Here is a 10330-nt window from a genome sequence, read left to right as displayed (position 1 = left end):
AAAAGAAACTCATGGTGGTTTTAATTTGCATTTTCTTCGTGACTAATGATTGTGAGCATCTTTTCATATGCTTGTTGGCCATCTATATATCCTCTTGGTAAACTGTTTAAAGCTTATGCCTATTTAAAATACTGAGTTTGTTTTCTCTTTCTTTCTTCCTCCTTTTCTTTCTTTTTTTAATTTTTATTTATTATTTATGATAGTCACAGAGAGAGAGAGAGAGAGAGAGAGAGAGGCAGAGACACAGGCAGAGGGAGAAGCAGGCTCCATGCACCGGGAGCCCGACGTGGGATTCGATCCTGGGTCTCCAGTCCAGGATCGCGCCCTGGGCCAAAGGCAGGCGCCAAACCGCTGCGCCACCCAGGGATCCCTCTTTCTTTCTTTCTTTCTTTCTTTCTTTCTTTCTTTCTTTCTTCCTTCCTTCCTTCCTTCCTTCCTTCCTTCCTTCCTTCCTTCCTTTCATACTTTCTCCTTTTCTTCTTTTTTTTTTTGTCTTTAATCTCTCTGGTTAAGTTTATTCCCTGGTATCTTATTCATGTTGATGCAAGTATAAATGGGATTGTTTTCTTAATTTCTCTTTTTGCTATCTCATTATAGTGCATAGAAATGCAACTGATTTCTGCATATGAATTTTGTGACCCACAACTTTACTTAGTCATTTATTAGTTCTAGTAGTTTTTTGGTGGAGTCTAGGATTTTCTATATATAGTATTATGCCATCTACAAATAGTGCAAGTTTTACTCCTCTCTTACCAATTTGGATGCCTTTTATTTCTTTTTCTGTCTGATTGCTGTAGCTAGGCCTTCCAGTACTATGTTGAATAAAAGTGGTGAGAATGGACATTCTTGCCCTGTTCATGATCTTAGAGGAAAAGCTCAGTTTTTCCCCATTAAGGATGATATTAGCTGTGGGTTTTTCATTTTTGCCTTTATTATGTTCAGATATGTTCCCTTTAAACCTACTTTGTTGAGAGTTTTTGTCATGAATGGATGTTGTACTTTGTCAAATGATTTTTCTACATTCATTGAGATTATCATATGGCTTTTATCCTTTCTCTCATTAATATGATGTATCATGTTGATTGATTTGTGACTACTGAACAACCTGTAGGAGTGCTGACAACACTGACTCCATCTTTAGCCCTCTATCTTGTTCATACCCACACAGTGACCTCCCTTGGGGCTATGTCTTCCAGGTCCCTTAAACATTAATGTCTGCCCTAACCAGAATGAGGGAAGGTTTGATCTGATCTTCCCTAAAGTGGCACAAAGAAGGTGCCACTTTAGATAACTACCCTTTGGCCTCACTACCATGATCCCCTCATCCTATAAACCTGGTGGATAAGGATCCAGATGGGGGTAGAGAACAGCTATGTAGCATCTGGAACATCATCCACCTGATCCCCCCTGTCAATGAGTTACCCTGAATATAATCCTGTGTAAACAGTATGGAGTGATTTGCTTCATTTGTCAGTCTCAGAGTGCTCTTTACTGTCCCTTCTCTACCTTCTAATAATTAGTGACAAATATAAAACAAGCGTGGGTAAAGGGACTGGGCAGGGGGGAAAGCCCAGCATCTGTGGGGATATCTAGGGCAGCCAACCATCTATGTATGGAGCCACGTTTTTTTAGCATTTTGGACTAGTGCATGAATAAACCAATCCATTGCAACCATAGCTGCTATGGTGGCTGATTTAATGAAATTGAAAGAGTTTGTCATAAGGGAAATAGGTTGAAAACAGAAAAACAAAGTGTCCTGCCGATGATAAAATGGTAGAAAAGGGTCTCATCAAGGGCTCTTGTAAACAATTGTGGCAACATCTAGTATTATCTGGGATCCTGAGAGAAAATATGGACAAACAACGCAATTGGGTCTGGCTAAGTCTATAGATGGCATCGCTCGAAGGGCATCTCCTAGTCCCACAGTTTGTCATGGGACGGTAGGTTGGAATAATGGATATTGCCAGAGGATGCGATGTTTTATCATTATACAGATGATGTTATGTAAATTTGTGATGATTTTTCCTCCCCGCGTCAAGCAGCTGTGTCATTACAGGCATACCTAAAGTCACAAGAATGGCAGTAAGTACTGACAAGATCCCAGGCCTGGGTCAATCAGTAAAGTTGCGGGGCTGTGACGTGGGCAGGTAAGACAAAGGTGATGCCAGAGGCAGTCATTGATAAAAGACAAGCCTTCCCAATCCCTCAAGTAGTAAAAGAATTATAGGCTTTTGTTGGTTTATTGGGTTACCTTTTGTTCTCCATTTGCACATTTTATATACCTTAGTTTAGAAGGGAAGCAGATGGGATTCGGGTGCTAACCAAAAGGAAGCTTACTTGAAGACAAAAATGGCAGTTAAACAAACAGAGGCCCTGTAGATACTGATACCAGATGTGAGTTGTGAACTAGACATAAATTCACATCCAGAAGGGTTTGACTGGGACTTGTGGCGATGACAAAATAGGAAACAAATCCCATTAGGATTCTGGTCTCGATCATGGAAGGGAACAGAAACCAGGTATGGTCTCATCAAGAAACAACTAGGAGCTGTGTATCTTGCATGACAACAGACAGAAGACTGACTGGCCGCCCATGGTGCTATGAAGGTCCCTACCAGTAGGAGGATGGAATTAGGACATGTTCAGCAAACCCAAGAATACCTGTGCCCAGATAAGCACCTTACAGAAAAGGCACGCTTCCCTATGGCAGAGGAGTGCTCACAATGCCAGCCCGCTGTCTCATGAACTGTACTTGTTACCAAGGCTTGTAATTTCACATTGACCCAGCCCAACTTCCAGAAGTTGCCAACATGTGGCCTCTTCCCCTCCCTAAGTAAAGGAAGGAGTGATACATGGATGGCAGTTACTGGGCAAGCCCCCCTATTTGGCATTCCTCTGCTGTCTGACTGGATTCTTGTAACTGGAGCCCAAGGGTGCAAGAGCTCCTGGGTCGGGGGTGTCTAACAGACTAGGTTTGGCCAAAACAGGCCAGGTTTGCTGACAAAATCCGAAGGCAGAGAGACAAGGAAAGGAAAAAAGAAAGGAATTTATTTCAGTGAGGCCAATACCGGGAAGACAGCAGACTAATGTCTCAAAGACTGTTTCCCACGTACTGAAAATACTTCTAGGTTCATATAAGGAGAGTAAATTGTCCTTATATATTCCTCATATAAGGAGAATTGGGAACAAAGGTTGGTGGGTATGTGCAAGTGGGAAGTGAAGATCAGGTCATTGTCTTGGGGTCAATCACACAGAGTCTTGCTGGCATCAGGGCAGTTGTTGCGGTTCCCATCATGGGATGCTTTGCCCACCAGGTCTTGGAGTTTAAGATAGGCTGGAAATAACTGAATCCATTAGAAAGTACAGACTCAGGTCAGAATGGAGGTAGCTGACATCCTCTTTCATTCTGATGTACTTTGGTTCAAAGAAGGAACTAAACAAAGTAGCCAGTGAGCAGAATTGAGAGCAGTATGGATTGCATTGACACGTGAACACTTGCCCATGGATTTGGCCACTGAGAGCAGAGCAGCGTGGAAAGGGTTGATACCATGGATGCCGCAATGGAATAAAGAATGCTGGGCCATTCTAAATAGACTCCTGTGGGGAGTGGAACTGTGGAGAGATTTTTGGGAAGTATGCATTAAACCCTGTGCAGCCATCCAAGTATGACATGTGTCCATCCATTCCCCATCCACACAGCTGGGCAATCATGAGGCAGATGCTCTAGATCTGGTGCAAGCCCTTCTGCTAGAGGCATTGCCTACCTCACCAGAGATAGCAGAATGAGTCTACCGTAAATCTATTTGGGACATAGTAAGAAGACTACATTTGCCTTTAAAATATTCTGATCTACAAGCTGCTGACAAGGACTGGCCCCCAGTGCCACCTCAGGCAACGGCTGTTGCACTATACCTGGGGCATATCTGGTAGACTATTTCTTGCTGAAAAATAGATTACATAGGCCTCTCACTGGTATCAGAAGGGCACAAATATAGGCTGACCTGCGAGGATATGCCCGCAGGATTTGTACAAGCCTTTGCCTGTAGAAGAGCAATCAGGCTGCAATTATAAAGGGATTAATAAAACTAGAGGGCAAGTATGGAACACCATCTCAAATAGTGATCAAGGGACACATTTTACTGGCCATGATGTCCAAGAATGGACAGAGGGCTGGGATATATTCTGGAGTTTGCACCTGCCATACAATCCTATTGCTGCAGGTCTAATCAAAAGGATGAGTAGGCTAATAAATAACACATTAAAGATGTTGTCACCAGATGGCCCTCTCAAAAGATGGTCTCCACGGCTAACAGAGGCAATTTGACTCCTTGATGCCACACCCACAGCAGGACAGACATTGGTATATGAATGCCTAACCATCTACACCCCCACAGCTCAGGTCCAATGGGTATATATACTGTCAGGAGGTTTGAGGCCTATCTGATGGGAAGACAGACTCGTTTTGTGATTGCCACAAGGCCTCCCACCTGGTAAGACTTTCAACTCATTGGAAATTGACTTGGAGTACCCTCCTCCCCTAGGTGGCTCAGTGTCCTAATTCCTTGGGACCAAAAGCTCATATCCGTATTACTCTTTTTTTTTTTTTAAGATTTTATTTATTTATTCATGAGAGACACACAAAGAGAGAAAGGCAGAGACCCACGCAGAAGGAGAAGCAGGCTCCATGCTGGGAGCCCGACGTGGGACTCGATCCTGGGACTCCAGGACCACGCCCTGAGGGAAAGGCAGATGCTCAACAGCTGAGCCACCCAGGCGTCCCCGCATCTGTATTATTCTTAACCCCTTGTTCTACATTGGTCAAAATCTAAGACACATTCAATTAACTGCTTCTGAACCTCTGACTCTTGGTACTGATGTAGGGTTGTTAGTGTGGGTGCCGATTGAAATGCCTATGTATAATATGGACACACCTTCTGATGATGTTAAGGGTCAAAATATATGGTATCATCCCCAAGGCAAGATACCTAAGCCAAGGGTGATATTGGCTCATGGGGACCAAACTGCTACTCTGTAGTTGCTAAATGAAATTTTGCCATATTTATTGCCTATAAAACATTTGTCTTATTGCTTCAGCCTCGCATTGTTGATGCTTCTGTTGCATCAGGAAACATCATCCTGTCATGGGTCATCACTTATGCTGAAGTTCACAATCACTCCATCTGTAAGGTCTACAGAGAGAACCCCTTTATAGGGTTGCTGAGGAACCATAGTTCTAAGTATTTCCTTTGTCTTATAGGGATATTAATATTGCTATTGTGGCATAGGGATACAAGTCCCCTCCTGGCTCTATAGTCATCATGGAAGAATGGCATGTAAAGATTATAAGAGCCATAAAGATGGGGCGGGGTGGGGAGCGGTAAGTGCAGAACTACTGACAACACTAACTGCATCTTTGGCCCTCCATCTTGTTCAAGGCCATGCAATCTCCCTTGGGGCTAATGTTCTAGGCCCTGTGAGGGGTAATGTATGCCCTGACCAGAATGTGAGGAGGCTTGTTCTGATCTTTCCTAAAGTGGTACACAGAAGGCACCACTTTAGATAACAACCTTTTGACCTCATCACCATAATCCCTCACTCTATAAAAGCTGTGGGTTTAGGGTCAATGTGGAAGCAGAGAATAGCTGTGTAGCACCTGGATCATCACCCACCTGATCCCCCTGTCAGTAAGTTACCCTGAATAAAATTCGGTGTAAATAGTATGAAGTCACTTGTTTGGTTTCTCAGTTTCAAAGTACTTTCTTGGTCTGGAGGATATTTTACTGTGCCTTTCCTACGTAGTAATACCCCTGCATCCCTAGAGTAAATCCCACTTGATTGTGGTGACAATTTTCTTAATGCATTGCTGGATTCTGTTTATTAATATTTTGAGAAGTTTTGCATGTATGTTCATCAGTTATTGGCCTGTAGTTCTCTTTTTCTGTGGTGGCTTTATCTGGTTTTGGTATCAGGGTAATGCTGTCCTCATAGAGTGAATTTGGAAGCTTTCCTTCCTATTCTATTTTTTTTAATAGTTTGAGAAGAATAGGTATTAATTCTTCTTTAGATGTTTGGTAGACTTTTGTTTGGACTTTTGTTTGTTGGGATTTTTTGATTACTGATTCCATCTCATTGCTAGTAATAAACTGTTCAAATTTTCTATTTCCTCCTTGATTCAGTGTTTTTTTTTTTTTTGATTCAGTGTTTGAAGATGATATGTTTCTAGGAACTTATCCATTTATTCTAGGCAATCCAATTTATTGGCATATAATTTTTCATAATATTCTTATAATCCCTTGTATTCTTGTGGTGTTTGTTGTCATTTTTATTCCATCATTTCTTTTTTTTTAATGGAATTTTATTTTATTTTATTTTTACTATTTTATTTACTTATTCATGAGAGAGAGAGAGACACAGAGACACAGGCAGAGGGAGAAGCAGGCTCCACGCGGGGAGCCCGACATGGGACTCGATCCCAGGACTCCAGGATCGCACCCTGGGCTGAAGGCGACGCCAAACCGCTGAGCCACCAGGGCTGCCCTATTCCATCATTTCTAATTTTATTTATTTGAGTCTTCTTTTTTTCTTGATGAGTCTGGCTATAGGTTTATCAATTTTGTTTATCTTTTCAAAGAACCAGCTCCTAGTTTCATCTGTTCTATTTTTTTTTAGTTTCTATGTCATTTATGTATGCTCTAATCTTTATTATTTCCTCCCTTCTCCTGGCTTTGGGATTTGTTTGTTCTTTTTCTAGCTCCTTTAAGTGTAGAGTTAATTGTTTGAGATTTTTCTTGTTTCTTGAGATAGGCCTGTATTGCTATAAAATTCTATCTTAGAACAGCTTTTGATGCATCCCAAAGATTTGGGGCCATTGCATTTTCATTGTCTCCATCTATTTTATTTCTCTTTTGATTTCTTGACTAATCCATTCATTGTTTAGTAGTACGTTATTCAACCTAATGTATTTGTGTTCTTTCCAGACTTTTTCATGTGATTGATTTCTAATTACATAAGTGTTGTGGTTGAAAACGATGCATAATATGATTTCAAACTTTTTGAATTTGAAACTTGCTTTGTGGCCTAACGTGATCTATCCTGCGGAATGTTCCATGTGCATTTGAAAAGAATATGTATTCTGTTTTGGGATAGAATGTTTCGTATGTATGTGTTAGGTCTATCTAGTCTAATGTATCATTCAAAGTCACAGTTTGCTTCTTAATTTTCTGTCTGGATGGTCTATCCATTGACATAATTGGGTGTTAAAGTTCCCTACTATTATTGGATTACTGTCAATTTTTTCCTTTATAGCTTTTGATTGTTGCTTTATGTACTTAAAATGTTAAATCCCATCTTAGATGCATATTTACAATTGTTAGGTTCTCTTGTTGGATTGTTCCCTTTATTATTATGTGATATCCTTCTTTGTCTCTTGTTACAGCCTTTGCTTTAAAGTCTATTTTGTCCAGTATAAGTATTGCTACCCTGGTTTTCTTTTCACTTCCATTTGCATGGTAAATATTTTTCTGACCCTTCACCTTCAATCTGCATGTATCTTTAGATCTATAGTGAGTCTCTTGTAGATGGGTCTTGCTTTTTTATCTATTCAATGTATTTTGATTGAAGCATTTAGTCCATTTACATTTAAAGTAATTATTGATAGGTATGTACTTATTGCTATTTTGTTACTTGTTTTATAGGATATTTTTATAGTTCTTTGTTCCTTTCTTCTCTTGCCCTCTTCCTTTGTGGTTCAATGGCTCTCTTTAGTGTTATGCTTGGATATGCTCTTTTATCTTCATTTGTGGTGCATTATAGGTTTTTGATTTGTAGTTACCATTTGGTTCATATATAATATCTTAACTATATAGCACTGTATGTTAAACTGACAGTTGCTTAAGTTTGAACCCATTCTAGAAGCACTAAATTTTTACTCTCCGCCCGCCCAAGTTTTATGTATATGATGTCATACTACACATCCTTTTATTCTGTGAATTCCTTATTTTTATAGGTATCCTTGATTTTACTACTTCTGTGCTTTAACCTCCATGCTGGTTTTATAAATGATTAATCTACTACTTCTATTATATGTTTGCATTTGCCTATAATTCTTCCCTTTTGTAATTTTCTTACTCCTAATTATGGCCTTTTATTTCAAACCAAAGACCTCCTTTTATCATTTCCCATGATGCTACTTTATTAATGATGAACTCCTTTAATCTTTGTCTGGGAAACTCTATTTCTCCATCTATTCAGAATGATAATCTAGCTGGATAGGGTATTCTTGATTGCAGGGCTTTTTCCTTTCATCACTTTGAATGTATCATGCCACCACCCCCTTCTATCCTATAAAGTTCCTGATGAAAAATCAGCTTTATGGGGTTTCCCTTGTATGTAAACTGTCTTCTCCCCTCTTGCTGCTTTTCAAAATTCTTTATCACTACTTTTTTCTTCTTTTTTCTTTCTTTCTTTTCTTGTCTTTTTTTTTCTCCACTTTTTGCCACTTTAATTGCATTGCTTCTTGCTGTGAACCTCCTTGGGTTAATTTTTTGGGGGATTCTGTGTGCCCCCGGATCTTCCCAGATTAGGGAAGTTTTCAGCTATTATTTCTTTAAATACATTTTCTGCCCCTTTTTCTCTCTCTCTTCTCCTTCTGGCATTCTTATAATGTAATGTTATCATGCTTGATGATATCACTGAGTTCCCTTAAACTATTCTCATTTTTTATTCTTTTTTCTTTTTGTGTTTCAGCTTGGTTTCTTTCCATTACTGTGTCTTCCAGATTGTTGATCCATTCTTCGGGATCCTCTAGTCTGTTATTGATGCCCTCTAGTGTATTTTTAATTGTAATTATTGAGTTCTTCATCTTTGACTGGTTCTTTTTAGAATTTTCTCTCTCTGTTGACATCTCACTGATATTCTCCACTCTTTTCTCAAGCCCAGTGAGTATCTTTGTGACCATTACTTTGAATTCTTTATTAGACATACTCCTTATCCCCATTTCACTTAGTTCTTTTCCTATGGTTTTATCTTGTTCTTTCTTTTGGGATATAGTCCTCTGACTCATTTTATCTAATTCTATGTGTGTGTTTCTATGTGTTAGGAAGGTCAGCTGTGTATCCTGATCTTGAAAGTAGTAGCCTATGAAGAAGAGGTTCTATGGTGCCCTAGCACACTGCCCTTGTCTGGAGCTGCCATAGTTTTATAGTCAATCAGACCAGGTGCCTGCTGTTGGTTCATCTGCTAGATCTGGGGTCACACAAGACTGCAGGGCACTCCCTGTGCCGCCCACTGAGAGGTTTTTAGTGTTAGGCAGAGCCAGCAGTCGGACCAGATAGCTACTGCCTCCATAACACACACACACCAGTCTGTCTATTGGAACTGCAGTCATATAGAGTAGGGTGCTCTCCCTGTGCTGTCCTTGGATAGTGTTTGTTGTGGGTAGGGATGGCAGTCAGACCAAATGTCTTCCCCAAGTCTGTCTGCTGGGGCTGCAGTTACACTGATGGGCAGGGTGCCCTCTCTATGCTGTCAGTCCCTTATGGGGTTGCTTGTAGGGTTTTGAGAGCTGCTTTGGAGGGATGACTGTCAGGTGGGGCAGGTTGTACAGGATGGATCCAGCAGGGAATATGGGGTGGGGTGCACAGTGCTAGCAAATAGGTGTAGTTTTCTGGTTGGTTCCTGCAACTTTCCAGCTATCTAGAGCTAGAGAGGTTGCTAGGAGAGAAATGGCACCCACCCCAGCACTTTTGTTTTTTTTTGTTTGTTTGTTTGTTTTTTTAATTTTTATTTATTTATGATAGTCACAGAGAGAGAAAGAGAGGCAGAGACACAGGCAGAGAGAAGCGGGCTCCATGCACCGGGAGCCCGATGTGGGAATCGATCCTGGGTCTCCAGGATCGCGCCCTAGGCCAAAGGCAGGCGCCAAACCGCTGCGCCACCCAGGGATCCCAGCACTTTTGTTCTTAAAGAAGTCTCCTACAGATCCCTGTCCTTTCACTGCATGTTCTGGGATAGTAAATAAATCTCCTTTATGTATACTACAGTTACTTTTTCAAACTGCTGCTTCTATGCTGTCTCAACTGGGTTGTTTATTATGCTGGCTCTTTAAAGGTGGAGACTCAGTTTCCTATTGCCCTCTAGCACTCTCTGAGCTAGATCTGCTGATTTTTAAAGTGCCCAGAGTTAAGCACCACTGATTGTGAAAACTCACAGACTTAAGCCCTACTAGATTTCAAAGCCAAATGTTATGGGGATTCATCTTCCCAATGTGGGTCCCCCATGCCTGGGGTACCTGGTGTAGGATCTGATCCTCTCACTCCTCCATGCTTGTGGC

Source organism: Canis lupus, chromosome 2 (assembly GCF_048164855.1).
Source record: "Canis lupus baileyi chromosome 2, mCanLup2.hap1, whole genome shotgun sequence".
Classification (NCBI taxonomy): domain Eukaryota; kingdom Metazoa; phylum Chordata; class Mammalia; order Carnivora; family Canidae; genus Canis; species Canis lupus.
Note: the sequence above shows the minus strand (reverse complement) of the source record.